The sequence below is a fragment of the Brassica napus genome, chromosome C6, assembly GCF_020379485.1.
Source record: "Brassica napus cultivar Da-Ae chromosome C6, Da-Ae, whole genome shotgun sequence".
Classification (NCBI taxonomy): Eukaryota; Viridiplantae; Streptophyta; class Magnoliopsida; order Brassicales; family Brassicaceae; genus Brassica; species Brassica napus.
In genome coordinates, this window is record NC_063449.1 from 8,779,533 (window position 1) to 8,796,262 (window position 16,730).

The 16,730-nt window shown below is 38.2% G+C and overlaps 1 long non-coding RNA gene and 2 pseudogenes across 4 annotated transcripts; 2 read left to right on the forward strand and 1 right to left on the reverse strand.

Moving 5' to 3' along the window:
* The first annotated feature begins 1,123 nt into the window (after positions 1 to 1,123).
* On the forward strand, positions 1,124 to 4,989 carry LOC106393634 (annotated as a pseudogene).
* Positions 4,990 to 5,297: 308 nt separating this feature from the next.
* On the forward strand, positions 5,298 to 8,251 carry LOC106395258 (annotated as a pseudogene).
* Positions 7,468 to 13,668, reverse strand: LOC106391399. Of its 4 annotated transcripts, XR_007324871.1 has the most exons (6): positions 13,450 to 13,667; positions 13,073 to 13,309; positions 9,091 to 12,984; positions 8,785 to 8,997; positions 8,381 to 8,438; positions 7,468 to 7,713 (listed from the first exon to the last, which is right to left on the reverse strand). It is a non-coding gene; the product is annotated as an uncharacterized LOC106391399 (long non-coding RNA). The 4 variants fall into 4 exon arrangements; XR_007324870.1 differs by having other exon boundaries at positions 13,073 to 13,668; XR_007324868.1 differs by having other exon boundaries at positions 9,091 to 13,002; positions 13,073 to 13,668.
* Positions 13,669 to 16,730: the final 3,062 nt, after the last annotated feature.

Here is a 16,730-nt window from a genome sequence, read left to right on the forward strand (position 1 = left end):
CGTGACTGCATCTATAAATTTATGCAAATCGACTATTTCGAAGTTGTCATACAAAAAGCTCGCTAGAAATTCGCCAAGAGAAGTCATAAAATCATTCTCTGTTGGAGAAACCATTAATCCATTGCTCTTCGTTCATGGTAACTTTCTTCTCTTTTTTTTGTTTTCTTCAAAGAATTGCATATTCAACGAATAACATTGGTTCTAAGACCCTTTTTTTTTGGTGTAAATGTCAAAAGATTTCACGTTACAGATTCACTTACGTTCCATTATACCTTGACATGCATAGGAGATTAAGGACATAATAATTCAAAAAGAACTTCTTTTGTGCTTCAGACTTTAATCGAGTTGTGTTTTTAATGATTTTTTAATCTTTCTGTTCCGTTTAGGTGATTGTACCATTGCTAAGTTCAACAGTGAAGCTACTCACTTCTTTGGCGGCTAAACCAGTGGCCTCCGTATCCGCCTTACTATTCTATGGTGGTCTTCTTCCTCGGAATCTACAATTGGAAAGACTAACCGGCAGAGAATTTTCAATTGATAGCAATGACCACCTTGTCCGGTTTATCGTTTCTTTCTTAAACTGTGTATGTTAGTCTTCTTTTGGATTGTTCATCTAGCTCTTCTTTTTTTTTTTTTTTTGTAAAAATACATATATCAATGATTTCAATTATTAAGAGAGCCAGACGGATTATCGTTGTGAAGTTATGTGGTCACATTATGAGTAATGGTGTAAATTTGTCAGACTTCTTGGTTCGATTTTACTATTTAAAAACCCGTTGCATGTGTTGGTCACTAGAGTTTTGGTTCATATGATTTATTAAAGTGAGTAGAGAACCAATATCACTGATTTTGGTGATATATGTGATATGCTAAGTCTAAATTAGAATTTTATCCGTCTTCATCTCTAACAAATTGGATCGATATTTAATGTTCAAATTTACATTAAATTTTAGTTTTTTAGTGATCTCGTGATTCAGTTTTTTAGCGAGCTCCATTCGACAGTTGAGCTCGCTTCGTATTTGTAAATTGTTATCTACTTTCAAATCTCGTTTTTTTTTTTTTTTGAACAAACTTTCAAATCTCGTTTACTTCTAAATAAACGAGATTTTTTTTTTTTTTTTTTTGTTCAAACCAACTTTCATAAACTAAGCTTAGACTCCATCAAAAGAGTAATCGTTCAACAAGTAATATAACAGAGATAGACTAGCTAAAGAAACTGCTGCATCACAGGCAAAGCAGGTAACATAAACATAGATACAAGCAAACATAACACACAAGCAACTTAAGAGTGAACCCCTAGTGCTAATCGGTGAGATGACGCCACGGGAATCAGAAGCCACACTCGGTGAGCTGCTACCCGAACATGCTGCCGCAACAAATGCATAGAAAGCAGCAAGAAGCTTGGCTACAAAGGTGATCATGCACCTTTTTGATGAGCCTTGGAATTGTGAGGAGATCCTCAACCATAAAAGGGTGTGGATTTGCAAGAACCACCACGGATAGACAAACAAATCTGAAAGTAAAGAGCCAAGGTTGGCTTTTTTGAATCCATCTCTTATCTTTCTGAGTAGTAGTATACCTAAGTAACTCATTAAAAATTCTACTTTCAACAATATTTATTTGAAGTTACACAAAACATATGACAGTGTTAGTTTTTCTCGACAGAAGCATCTCACATAATTGTCTTTGATAAGAAAAATCTAAAATGAAACAAAAATATCGGGTCATCTGGTCATCGAATCTTGCCATGACAAACTCACCAGGGTGGAACTTTTGTGGGCCAACAGAGGTTTAATCATATTCTGAATACGGTGGTAGTGCCTGCAAATAAACGTCCATTTCAAAATTACCTATTTGGTAGGTTATGAATCATTAAAAGTAAGATACTTTGGATTCTGGTACATATGAAAACGAAGTCTCCTAATAGCAATTAACATTTTATTAAACATATAATTAACTTATAAGGTGCTAAACATATACAAAATCTAACACCATTTATATATTTCTTGCAATTTTTTTGTTTCTGATAATTTTTTTAGCGTCGGCGGTAGGTAGGCAATACGGATCATTAATTAAAAGTAAAATACTTTGGAATATATTCAAGACTCCTTTGAAAACGTTTCTTTTAAAAAAACTGCTACTATATCTTATTTCCCACCAAACGTACTAACTCCAGTTTTTTATTAGAGTATGATTATCGCGGAACCCAAAATGAGTTTCTGCATGAAATCAGTGTCTGGATCCCATGTTTTTTTTTAAAAACGGTCACCAACGTCGCCAATTACGGATCACTCTTGGCTAGTTTCTCACACTATTTTGCGGGCCCCACGACATGTGGCGGTCCATGATTGGTTCGTTTTAATTTTTTTTTTAATTAGATAAAACAAAAAAACAAATTTTTTTTTTTTAGAAACCCAGAATGAATTTCAGCCGATAATCATGCTCTTAGATCTGCGCATCGAGGTGTCTCAAGCCTCGTTGTTGACTTAAAGCTCCTCACATGTCTTGTCTTTGCTCCTGAATCTCTTGCTCTCTCATCTCTCTCTTGCCATAGAGTATGGCCACCGTCACCGATACGCCAATCCGAATTGGAGTAATTGGATGCGCAGAAATCGCTAGAACAGTCTCCCGTGCCATCGACCTTGCTCCAAACGCTACTATCGCAGCCGTTGCAAGCCGCTCTTTAGAGAAAGCCAAAACGTTTGCTACCGCCAATGGCTACAAACAATCTGTGAAGATCCACTGTTCCTACGAATCGATTCTAGAAGATCCAGAGGTTGATGCTCTTTACATTCCTCTCCCAACTAGCCTCCATGTCGAGTGGGCTGTACGTGCTGCCGAGAGTGGAAAGCACATCCTTCTGGAGAAGCCCGTGGCTATGAACGTAGCTGAGTTCGATAAGATTGTCGCGACTTGCGAAAAGAATGGTGTTCAGATTACGGATGGTACCATGTGGGCTCATCATCCTAGAACGGCTAAGCTTAAGGAGTTCCTCTTCGATTCAGACCGTTTTGGTCAGCTCAAAAACGTAAGTACTCCACCAAGATACTATTTCGCTAAACGTTTGATTGTCAGATTCAATAGGTCTTGTTCTCAGAGTAGTGGTATAGAGTTTGGAATCATGATATATATATATATATATATATATATATATATATACTAGATGTTTTAATTTGGGTTTTTCTTTTTTTCTATGAAAAAACCTCACTAATCATCAAATCAAGATTTTAGGAATTTGATTTTCCTTTTTAAAAACTAGAATTATCTGTGTTTCCTATTTTATTTCAAAACATATAATCTACTTTTCATATTTCAAAACCAATCACATAAAATGATCTTAAACGCAATAGACACTTGGTATATATATATAGCGTAGGCCTGGGACGGATCGGGTATCCGAGCAATTTTAAGATATCCGGATCCTCGGATCCATAATTTTACTATCCTTATCCGGATCCGGGGTTCTCGGATATCCGGGCGTCAGATATTCTTCTAAAAATTGTAATATCCGGCGGATATCCGGATTCGGATTTGGATCCTTAAAATAAATAAAAATAATAATATTAATATATTAAAAATATTAACAATAATTTAAAAATATTTTTAGATTCTTAAAAAGAACGTTTTCTTCTTATATAGTACTTCTTCTCTTAAAATTTAAATATATAAATGTTACACTATATAAATTAAGAAATATATGTCCGCTATAATTTAGGCATGGGACTTTTATCCGAGATCCGGATTCGATCCGAGATCCGTTCCGGATCCGATCCGAAAATCCGGAGGGGCCGAATCCGGATCCGGATAGTAAAATGTTGGATCCGTCAAAGCTGGATCCGGATCCGGATATCTTGATTTTTTAATCCGGATATTCGGATCCGTAAGTTTTATTAATACCTATTTCAAAAATAGTAATATCTATATATAAAAACTAATTTTATTTAATATATTTTCATTTTTATAATAGTATTATATAAATTTTATGTAAATTTTGTAATATTATACATAGAAATAATTAAAAATATTATATATTAATAAAACTATAAAAAGACTTTTAAAAATGTACAAAATGGAGATACATATATATAAGTTTTTTTCAATATGGAGATATATATATATATATATATATACATATATATATAAATATATATATATATAAGTTTTAAACTTATTTGCAAATGAATGTAATTTGATAGGTTAAAATCTAAGAAAAATAATTTAAGAAAATCAGGTTAAACAACATAACTTATTTGGTTGCTTCTCTTGAAGTCTTCGTCACTGGACATGCACCGCAGGTACATAGTTCCTTCTCATTAGCTGGTGATGAAGATTTCCTTAATAACGACATCCGTGTGAAACCGAATCTTGATGGTCTCGGCGCGCTCGGAGACCTTGGATGGTATGCAATCCGAGCAGCGCTTTTCGCCAACAACTTCGAGCTTCCCAAAATCGTGGCGGCCTCTCCAGGCACTGTCCTAAACGAGTCAGGAGTGATTCTCTCATGTGGTGCTTCTCTGAGCTGGGAAGACGGACGAACTGCAACCATATACTTTTTTGGCAAATGTAGCGATGGAGATAGCTGCCGTGGGAACAAAAGGCACACTTTGTGTTCAAGACTTTGTTATCCCCTTTGAGGAAACCCAAGCATCGTTCACCACTTGCACGAAAGCTCCGTTCATGAATCCCTGGGTTAATCGCCCTAGCGAACACACGGTTAAGACAGAGATCCCGCAAGAGGCGTGCATGGTGAGAGAATTTGCCAGGTTGGTTGGAGAGATCAAGAACAAAGGTGCGGAGCCTGACGGGTTTTGGCCAAACATTAGCCGCAAGACACAGCTGGTGGTTGATGCTATCAAAGAGTCTGTTGATAAAAACTGTGAACAGATTAGTCTCTCTGGTCGTTGAAGAAAAAAAGGCTCAAATTAATTAGCGGTTCTATTTTCTTGTTTCCAAAATTTTTGTTTATTCCATGGTGGCTTTTCAGGTTTCTCCAAACTTCTTTGTTTGTTATTGTTTCGTTTCTTTCTTCGTTGATTCGATAATAATAAACCACTGGAGGAAAAAAAAACTAAATCATCAAAGTTACAAGCAAGAGAAAATGGCCAAAGAAAAGTTGTTCGAGAATTAGACGCAACTGCGAGAAGAGAAATACTGTTTGTTTTTGTGGTTTGGTCCTTCGTGTATGGTTTTTGCATAGTATCCTATTTTCTATTATCTTTCAAATAAAATACCATCCTGTATATATTAGCTTTGACCCAAGTTACAAATAAAACTATTAACATGTGAACCGAGTCACTATGCATAACGTATCGAACTTGATCCAAAAAAAAAATCTATAAAGAGCTAGAACACACAGAAGTCCTTAGCATTTCCCTCTTCTTCTTAAGTTGGTTTACTTTGCTTCCCATGAAGTAATGGACTTGGTTTAATATTCTTGTACTTAGTATGTGCCATGATGCTTACTATGATGTCTCATTTGGTCCAACCATCACATGTGGGGTACTTATTTAACATAAGTCCCAATAAAACACTTTTAGTCAGACTACAGAACTGAATATTAGGACATTTCTTTGTTTAACTACTTTTTAATGCAAAAGAAAGATAAGATAAGAGCCAACAACGATGTTTCTTGGAAGTTTACAGCTATAGTGCTTGTAAACCAAGTAGCTCTGGATAATTAATTGAACTTGCTCACTAAGCTACATAGAATAAATAAAAGACCAAAAAGAAAGGGATTTCCAGAAAAGTCATTCTTCTTTTGGATAATAGATAATCTTTTCTCTTTAGTCTCTTCAGAAGAAACTTTTTGGTTCGTTTCTTTGCTTCATAGCTTTTGCTATATTCTGATTCTGAGAATTACTTCTACTCTAGTCACTAATCCACCGGTTGATTCTTTCGGATTTGCATATAAAGCATTGGATTTTTACCATTTTTTCTGCCTCAAGAATCGAAAAAATGAAAATCTTTCTTAGGTGTTTCAAACCCAAATTCTACAAGAAATGGTTAGCTTTCTTTGTTCTTTGCCGAATGAGTGTTGAGGTATTTTCATTAACTATTGTTGTTGAAATGAAATACAGTAAATCTGCAACAAGTTACATGAAGATTCGGCTAGAAATAGTAAGGAAAAGAAGGATTGCAATGATTAAGTTTTTGAAAATGGACATTGTGGAATTTCTCAAGAATGGCCTTGATTATGATGCTTATAGAAGAGTAAGAACTCACTTACCCTTCTTTCTATAATCATAACCCTAATAAGCTTCCTCTGTTATTGAGGGGTTTTAATCTGTTAATTACTTGTTATCCAAGGCAGAAGTATTACTTGAAGAGCTTAGAATTATATCGTGTAATGACATCCTTGAGCAATTCTGCGATTGTATCTCAGAAAATCTCTCTCTTATGCTGAAGAAAAGGTTCTTAACTTTTTTCCCTTTTAATCTATTTTTTCACTACAAAAGCTCTCAATGTTATTTTTTTGGTTTCCTTTTAGGGAATGTCCTGAAGAATGCAGAGAAGCAGTTTCCTCTTTGATATATGCAGCTGCATGGGTTCCTGATGTTCCTGAACTTAAGGATCTCAGGGCCGTGTTTACGCGTAGATTTGGGAGTTTCATTGCTTCTTCTGTCAATTATGAAGTTGGTTTATTATACTTAATAATCTAGGGGTTTCTTCTTGCACGTATTGACATTATATTATGTTTCTTGAAACCTTGCAGCTCGTTGAGAAAACTGAACTGAGAAGAAGACCATCACGTGAGCTCAAGATTCAGACAGTGAAAGACATTGCAAAAGAGTTTTCTATTGATTGGGATCCTACAGCCTTGAACCTGTTGCTGCTTAGACAAACTTCAGCTTTGCAAGTAAGTTTGTATACTTACCAAACTCTCAGTCTTTGTTGTTCTTATGTCTGGAAAATATGTGTAGATTGAGGATAAGGTCGAGTCAGGAGCTGATGATCCGAAGATTGAGAGAAAGAAAAGTATTGTCAATGATCAAAGTGAGGATGAGTCTGTTCTTTCACAGGCTTGGACAAGAGATTCATTGTCACACCGTAGTTTAAGTTCGAGTTCAAGCTCGAGCTTTGGTTCTCCAAGAAGAGACTCTGAAATGAAAAAGAAGAAGAAGAAGAAGATTTTGCCTTACGGAATAATCTCTCCTTCAGACACGAAACCAGGAGCTGGAAACGATGAGAAAGCACAAGAGGAGAAGTTAGAGTAATGATCAAGAAAACTCTAAGTTACTTAAGCCACAAGGCAATGATAAAGAAACTTCATCAACAAGAGAGAAGGAGAGAATAACGTCCTTTCAGAGACCTAAGCTCTTGGATTATGATGAAGCAATGGCTAGGCTTGCAGCTCTTCGCAGGAGATAAGGGTTTCTAACTGTGATTATTAGCTAATTAGATTTCAATAACTTGCAAGTATGTATCTGTGACACCCGTCACTTTCGAAATAGTAAAAATACTTCGATAAATACAAATATCTTAAATATCCATATATAAATATTTGAAAGTCCACATCCACGCATGAATTCCATAATATAAAATAAAATCCGAAACATAAGGTACGACATAAACCGAGAATCCAAAATACGAAATACCATAACGATAAAAGTCCAAAGGCCTAGAGGCCCGATAACGATAAAATCGATAAAACGATAGAAGCCCAAAAGCCCAATAGCACCGGTCCGAAAAATCACTCCTGCTCATCGGTCTCACCTGAAAGGGGGAAATAAGGAGGGGTGAGCGACAGGGGAATCGCCCAGTGAGGTATGGGATGCTAAACCGCAAACCACTGACTCAGTTCATAGCACTACAACTATGTAGGCCTAGCTCTAGCATGAGACAATCACGGTGCCTATTACACCACACAGAACAATCACATATGTCTAGTGGACTAGACATGATACAACCAATGCGATAATAGCATATCACATTTCCTCATAAGGATAAAAATATATATAACTCTACAGGCGTCGCTAGCACAGTAGTCCACACTGCACCCCGCAAATCTCTAAGGCGTCGTAAGTACAAACGTCTCTGTACCCCCGCAAATCTCCACAAACATGGCAGCCAGTGCAAACGTCTCTGCACCCCGCAAAACTCCTCAAACATAGGCAGCCAGTGCAAACGTCTCTGCACCCCGCAAATCTCCAAAACATGGACTCGCATATATATACACATATATAACAATTCTTAACATCAATCATTTCAATCAACCGTTGAATCCTCTATTATCCTATTTCCGGTTTAACAATCAATAATAATAATAAACAAGCAAGACTCTCAAACAGACTCGATTCACAGAGACGGATCATGTTTCGAAACTAAACTTTCCATAACGGTAGTACTAAACTAGCTCGGGATTTAACGGAGTAGCCCTCACCTTAGCAATGAAGAGAAGTGGTATATATGAACTCCAGCTGCTCAAATGGACTCCAAATCTGAAATCAGATCGAAATTTCGAGTCAGAACGCCTTTCGAACGGTTTAAAACGGGTATTTACGGAAAAGTCAACCCGCTGGTCAAAGATTAATTATTTAATTAATTAATTAATTAATTAATTATTTATTTAATTAATTAATCCGGTTTATCCTAACCGATTTCCAATTGATTTAAACCGACCGGTTTAGCCTAACCGAATTGAAATCAATTCAAACCGGCTAACCAACCGGTTAACCGAGTCAACCGAGTTGACTCACCGGGTCGACTCGGCAGAGTTGGCGAGTCGCCGGCGAGTCACCGGTGTCGGTTACTGGCGGCGACGGCGGAGCTACGGCGGCGGCTTACCGGTAAGTTGGCCGGCGGCGACGGCGGAGCTGCGGCGGAGAACGGTGGTCCGGCGGCAGCGCTGCGGCGGAGGACGGTGGTCCGGCGGCGGCGCGTGGAACTCACGCGCGCAGAGGCGAATCTTTGGGGGGCGCGTACGGCTTCGTCCAGGCTCCGATCGCGACGCGGTTGGTGTCTACGGCTTCGTCTTGACGAGAGGAACACGATGATGGCCTTGGATGCACGAGATTCACTACGGTTAAAAAGTTATGATCGATTTACTAAAACGACCGAAACATAACTCAAAACATGGCGGTTTCCGGTTACCTCGAGCTGCGGTTGATGGTGATGACGAGCTTGATGACGTCCTGGCGTGCGGTGGCTCCGGCGAGGACTCTTGGTGAGCTTCTTCCTTCCCTCCCTCTCTCTCTCTCTCTCTCTCTCTCTCTCTCTCTCTCTCTCTCTCTCTCTCTAAAGAAAAATGACTTGACCTTTGGGCAAAACCTAGGGTTGGGGTCATTACAGTATCCTTGTTAGCTTGAAGTAGTATACTAGTTGTCTCTTTTCATAACAACAAAGAAGAAAAGAAAAGTGGAGACTAATAGAAAATACTGAGAAAGATAGCGATAATGCTCTCTTTGTTATAACAAAATCAATATCATAATGTAAGATATCGTGCGTTATGCCTCTGAGTTGAATATTGTCTAGAGAAAAAGATTTACGGTTCCAGTGATTGATACTGCATGTATGTTGAATTATTATATTTCCTGAAACAATGAAACAAGTAAAAAGGGAAAATGAAAAGATTCCCCTATACTAATGAAACTTCAAAAGTGGGTTGGTCCCTCCAATAAATGAAGCAAATGACTTCCCACCAGTTCTCTTCTTCAATATATTGAGACTCTCTCGTCTCTCAAATGTCATCCCACCAGTTCTCTTCTTCTATATATTGAGACTCTCTCTTCTTCTCTCACACAAACAAACAAAAACAATGTCGGGACGATATATATAGGACGCAGAAGAGTTCAACCATAGGAGTACCCATCACCCCGGGTGCGGTTCCAAAAAAAACAGTGTGTGACGGATGCGGATGCGACGAGGAGTGGCAGCTGAACCAAACCCTATGTTGTCACTACACATGCAAGGTTTGTATGGGCGGGAGCAAAAGAAAGAGAGGAAGGCTGCTAGAAAAGAGGCTTCGGGAGAGGCAGCAGCGGAATGACAAGCTCAAGCTTGTTCCTTTCTCCTTTCTCATTTCTCATTTCTCATTTCTCTGCACAATAAAGCTCTTTGAGCTATTTCATCTTGTTTCGATAAGCTCTATGAGCATCAGTTTGTCTCTGTTTTAACGTTTTATCAAACTTATTCAAGTTTGTGTCTCTATCCTTGTATTCCCTTGAACTTTATGTCGGGGCTTTAGTTTGGTTCGCACATCGTAGTTTGTACGATGCTGTTTCTTGCTTTGTAACCGCTTAGATTTATTAATGAAAACATTTGTACGAAAAGCTTCTTGCTTCAGTTCTAAAGTTTGAGGTGTTTCTGCTTTATCCTTTGGTTGTGTTCTTAAACAATGCGCTCTATCCTTTGGTTGTGTTCTTGAGCAACGGTGGTTTTGTTGAAAAGTAGCTGAGAGAATAACATGTAAGGTCGGGCTCATCGCTATGTACTTAACTACTTGCTGATGGGGATATAAGATACTGAATGTATAGAGTATGCTTAAACCGGATAGAATTGTGATTTACCGTCCTATGTATGTTCGTTTTCCCTCTCCTGAAATAGTTTCATAGAGTAACATGTTTTAGTTACACTATTTCTGATTTTTACATGTTTTAGTTACACTATTAGCTCTTTTGATTCTGCAGTGTGCTTCTTTCGAGTTTGATTGCGAGAAAGGCTGAGGGGTTCATGCCAAATGAAAAGATTCAGCTTGTGCATGATGCTATCTTTACGGACGAAGACGACCAAAGCTGGGTGGTTTTACCATCTCTGGCTTCTTGATCAGACTGTTAACGTGGAGACTCCTCTTCTCACTTCCTCATGGCCTTCACATATCAAATATCAATCTATCTGGTGCTGGGTGCTTGAATGACTCTTCTTCTAAGCTCACCGAGTCGGTTTCTTTTCAACGGATTCTTTACTTTGACCAAGCTGTTGGTGGAGTAAGCTCGTCTACTGTTGCGATTGATTCTGAGCTGAAAGGCAACGAGGAGCTTGTTTGGGAACCAGTTTCGAATAAAAACTCTCAGGTGTCTCGTGTGTGGGTTGCTCGTCTTAAATATATGAGTTCAATACCAAGTGAAAGTCAGAACTGGGAACTCTCCAGGAATTGTTTCTTCCAGAGGATGTAAATTCAGATCTCGCTATAGGCCAGATCATAAACGCCAATGCCACGTTCAGTTTGCTGGAAGGGATCTTCAAGCACCAGGTACGATAAGTGTATTTTAAAATCCAAACTTTGACAGAGAAAATGTGTAACAGCAGTTCTGTTTCTTCATTCTTGAAATGAATGTTTATGTATGCGTCATATATTCACTGTGGTTCAGTGAAGCCTTTGTCTGGTGTTTTATATTTGTCTAAGATGATTATTGATGGTTTTGGTTGATATTTGTTTAAAACAGGCACTGTTCTACAACTCGCAAACACAATTCATGCCAAGACCTGCAGTTGTGAACAAATTAGTCAAACTGGGGACAGTTACATTAGGTAGCTCGTATCACTATCCTCTTAAATCTGGCTTCCGCAACTCAAAATATGATCTTGACACTCGAGTTTCCTTCAAGGTGATCCCTTCAGCTTCTTAATCTTCTCAGTTTTATTATCTTTACTAGGCAAGGAATTCAAATGGCTTATTCTGTTCGGTCCTCTGTAATCCTGGACTAGATAACCAAACGGAGTGATATGGATCCTTCACTGCATAGTCACTACTCATTAATCATTATTTTTGTTTGCAGACTTGCAGTAGAAGCTTGAGTTCTAATAGCTTGCCTTACTATCTGTCATTACTCATTACTTAGCTTTCATGATAAGTTTGGTCCACTCTAAAAATTGTTTTGCCTTTGTTCTGAATTGCAGTATAGCGTTTCAAGAGGAGTTTCCTCAACACCAACCTTCTATGTGAATGTGTTCGAGCTGCTTGATGCTGGTTCTCCCATAGATTTTGAAGGATGGAAAAACACAATTGATCCTTAGGTTATTAACCCACGAGAAGTAAAGATAAAGGACACCTTCCTTTCATTCCTCACCCAACCATCTTATTAGTAGTGCTTTTTTTTATGTGTCAGACTCACACCTAATGTACTAGACATGTTTAACTCTCCACAATCTGTCTGTAAAGAAGTAATCATAAATATATTATTAGTTTTGATTTCTAATAGTTTTGTTTCTTCAGCTAAATGAGAAGATCGTGAAAGAAGTGTATGCGCAGCAAAAGGAAGTCGGGGATGAAGAAAACGCCGAGAATATCCCCGTGAGCACCTTCTTCACTGCGAGAGTTGGAAGATGTTACTGGTGATGTTGATGAGATCCCAAGCCAACTTAAGTAACATGTGAGATTCTTTCTTCTCAATCGTTTGTGTTTATATGACACTATATATGTAAGGTTTGAACATTAGCTGTAGTTATGTTATTGAGATTATTTCTCATATGGACATTGAAACCGGAGCCACTAAAAAATAACCTATATGGTCGCCAAACTTGTTAACAAAAAAGTAGTGAACTAGTTTGAATAGAAGCAGGTTTTTTAACCTATAGCACACAAGTATGAGGAAGAATTAACAAACCAGAGCAGAGCAGAGCAGAGAGAGAGAGAAACTTTCCAGCTTAGCTCTATACAAGAATACTACGTTATTGATCCAAGGAATGCAAAAGAAATATGTTCAAAGAAGCAACCATTGTATAATCCTAGTTCCTAACAGATACTACTCAGGACTCTGCTAATATCCCACGTGCAACAAAGCTACCTTAATACTAAGGGTACCCCTAGGCCTAAGAACTTGGTAAACTCAAAGAGTCGTCTCGTCCGCAGGTGTATCATAAAATGAAAGCCACTTCCTGGTATCTAACTTTGTTCTCGAAACATCTAGCATTCCTCTTCTTTCGAAACCTATCCAAGGACTGCGCGGATTGCTACACCGGTTCGAAACACATAGAAACAACAAAAGTTACCATATGATTCTGTTGAGCTATCTCCATCCCCTGCGGCTCAGTAGAACCACCCAATAGCTACAACGCAGCATCGACCTACAAAATCAATTCCCCAGACACTTTTTTTTTTTTTTATAATGCAAAATCTAAACACAAAAGTATTCACCGAGCAACATCATCGAAAACGTAACGAGATCGTCAGCTGATTAGGTCCTTCCGGTGGCTGGGTACATGGATGATTGGGGATTTCTTCTATCTCGTTGAAAGGAATGTGACCTGCGGAGGCAGAGAGATGGTCTTCACCAATCTGATTGGTGTTGATCTCCGGTTAAGAATGGTGAGCAAACATCGAGAAAGAGAACAGCTTTCAGCGAGAGATGTAGTGGAGAAGAAAACCCTAACCCTAAGTGCAAGAGAGGAAGGAAACAGTCATACAGTTGACAAGGAGGAGAAAAGTGCATTACAGAGAGAGATGGTGGAGGGAGACTGGCCGTTGTGAAATTCAAAAAGAATAAATCGCAGTAACTTGCCGACTGCACTCACTGGATTATCTTTTGGGCCGTTCAACTTCTACTTCTACTTGGTACGAAGACAATATACTCAGTATGTGAGATTCGGAATTCAGATTTAATAAAATTAAAAGGCAGATCTCGAAATGAATGTAAAGAACATGTTTTTGGTAGGTACAACAAGAAGTTGTATCAAGAACATGTTTGTTGATTAATTCAACAACACATTTCTTTTGTGTTTTCGGTAGGTGCAACAAGAAGTCTCACCAACTCCTTATAATCTCCTATAAATAACTACACAAGGAGAAGAAGAAATTCATCCCAAACAAGAAAAACAGAGAGAAGAAGAAGAGAAAAACGTGAGAGAGAAAGCACTACAAGAAAACATCAAGAATTCTGAGGGAAAAAATCGTCGGAATTTCGTCGGAATATCGTTATTCCGACGCAATTCCGACGAAATACGTCGTCGGAAATAATTCCTCGGAATTTCTTTTTTCCTCTGAAATCCCTCGGAATTTTCCGACGGAATTCCGAGGAAATAAATTTCCGAGGAAATTCCGAGGATCCTTGTTTGTCGGAAAAGTCCTCGGAATATACCGAGGTAGAACTTCGTCGGGATAATTCCTCGGAAGTTCATCGATCGATGCGTGTTTGGACATATATACATCGATCGATAGGAGTATACCGACGGACTTTTTCCTCGGTTTATTCCGAGGAACTGTTCCCTCGGTATATTCCGAGGGATCCGTTCCTCGGAATTTTCCGAGGGAGTTGTCCCTCGGAAAATTCCGAGGGAAATGTCCCTCGCTATATTTTAAAAAAAAAACGGATCGATCGATGCGTTTTTGTTCAAAAACGCATCGATCGATGTAGTGAAAAATATAATTAATTTCCTCGAAATGTAAAAAATATTAATTTTTTTGAAAAAATAAAATTTCTGAAATTTAAATTCGAAAATATGAAATTAAAAGTAAAATTGAAATCATACTAATTAATATTCAAAGTTTCACAAATAAAAATAAAACATTCCGAGATTGGGGAAAAAAAAACTACGGGTCTGGCACGTCCGGGAACACCTCGTTCGGGTACATCCTCTGCATCATCTCCATCATTTGCTGGTTCAGCCTCCTCTGTGCCTCATAGCCCGCCTGTTGAGCCGCCATCTGGGTCTCCAACAAAGATATTCGATCATCTTTGTCCTTCAACTGAGCCGTAAGTACTTCTGGATCAACAAAGGGCGGTGGTGCAGAAGAAGGAGGAACCGACCGGGTGCGACGACCCAAACCGAACAAACGTCCCTTCTTCTTTGGAACCGACTGAATAGAAAAAAGCCAAATTTAGAAATTTAAACCAAGAAATAAATGAATTGAACTTAAAAAAAAAAAAACTTACGGATTCAACGATTTCGTTGATTCGAAACCGGGACAAGTTGGTCGAAGCCGTCGAAGCGTCATCCTCGGTTTGAAGCTGAGACACTTCGTCTACCACCTGAGTTTGGACCAGGTCGACCACGTCCCTCACAAGACCGTCATCAATCTGGCCGGTCTTCTTGTTGGTATACGCCCTCCTCATTAGGGCGAGATCATCGACCGGCTCGCCATCATTTTCTTCCGCCTTGAAAAAAAACATAAAATTAAAGAAACATTAGAAATTAGAAGAAATGCACAATAAATTTAAATTCTGAAACTCAAATAATTGAAGAAAAAGCGGTTGAACTTACCATGCGATCTCCGAGAGTGGCAATAGATTGAGCACCCAAGTTATGCTTGTAGATGCCCTTCCCTTTACGGTCGCTCCTGCGGTTGGTGGAGTTGGTGGAAGAAGTTTCTTTCGTCTCCTCCTTATCCCAATGCGCACACAACTCCTTCCAGACCGTATCGTTCATCGACTTTGGGACCTTTTAATTAAAAAAAAAAGAAAAAGTTTAATAAATTAAAAAATAGTTTAATAAATTAAAAAATTGTTTAATAAATTAAATCGAACCTTATTGATTTCCCACTTCTTCTTCCACTCGTGGATCTGCTTCCCATAGTTGTCCATTACTTTATGGACGAAGTGGTGATAGATAAAGAGCGTCTCATCGGAATTCCAGTTGAACTCTTGCTGAAAAAAAAACACAATTAGTAGAAAATTTATATTAAAGATTAAAAATATAAGTAAAAAATTAGAATACTTACCGCAAACTGACGAAACCACAGAACCTGCTTGTCGGTTGGGAAGTGAGTGAAAGTCGGATGTCCACTGTCGAGGGCCGAGTACATCATACGGTTGATCCATGCGCTGATCCCGTTCCCGGATCGGTTGAACCTTATTAAAAGAACAAACGGTTAATAATGAATCCAAATTTAAAGAAAAAAAAATGTTTAATTACCATGTTTGACCCCGTCCATGTGGATACGGAGTGAGATACGGAAGATGGTCACGACCGGGCTGTTGAACCAACTCCGCAACCCTCATCACTCCCGGAGGACCCGGAGGAACAGGAGCGGATGCAGCAGCGGGAGCGAGAGGAGCATGAGCGGGTGCAGCAGAGGGAGATGTATGGTTGGAGCTGTGGGGCGAAGGGGAATCCTGAAAATGGCTGGAATCCCGAGACTGGCTCCCCGTACCACCACGACCACGACGCTGTCGAGGCCGGGTCTGATCATCATGAGACCTGTAAATTAAAAAATATATATTTAATAAATACAGAAATATATAAATTAATTTTTTTTATTAAAAAAAAATCCCAAATAATTTAATCACAGAAAAAGATTTATATATATTAAATTTTTTTAATAAATATATAAAAATAGTTCTAATAAACAAAAATAGTTTTAATAAATAAAAATTGTTTAATAATTAAAATGTTTTGTAAAATCCAAAAAATCGAATTTATATAGAAATTTTTTTTGTAAAATCCAAAAAATCGAATTTATATAGAAAAATCGTTTTGTAAAATACAAAAATCGATTTTATATACAAAAATTGATTTTATAAATACAAAAAATAAAAAAATTATAAAAAAATTCTAAATCAATTCAACAAAACAAATTATTCAACCAAATCACAATTCTAAACCTATTATACAACCAAATCACAATCCTAACCAATCACCCTAACAAAAATCTATCAAAACTACACAAAAACCTAACAAATAGAACCTAAGAGAGTGGGATAGGGTCCTTACATGATTTGTGTAAGAGAAGAGGGAGATCGCCGGAGATATCGTCGGATTTCAGGGGGAAATCGCCGGAGAGAAAGAGAGGAGTCGCGCAGAGGAAGAAGAGAGAAATGGGGAAGAAGAAGGGGCTCGTGGTTATAAAACCTAGGGTC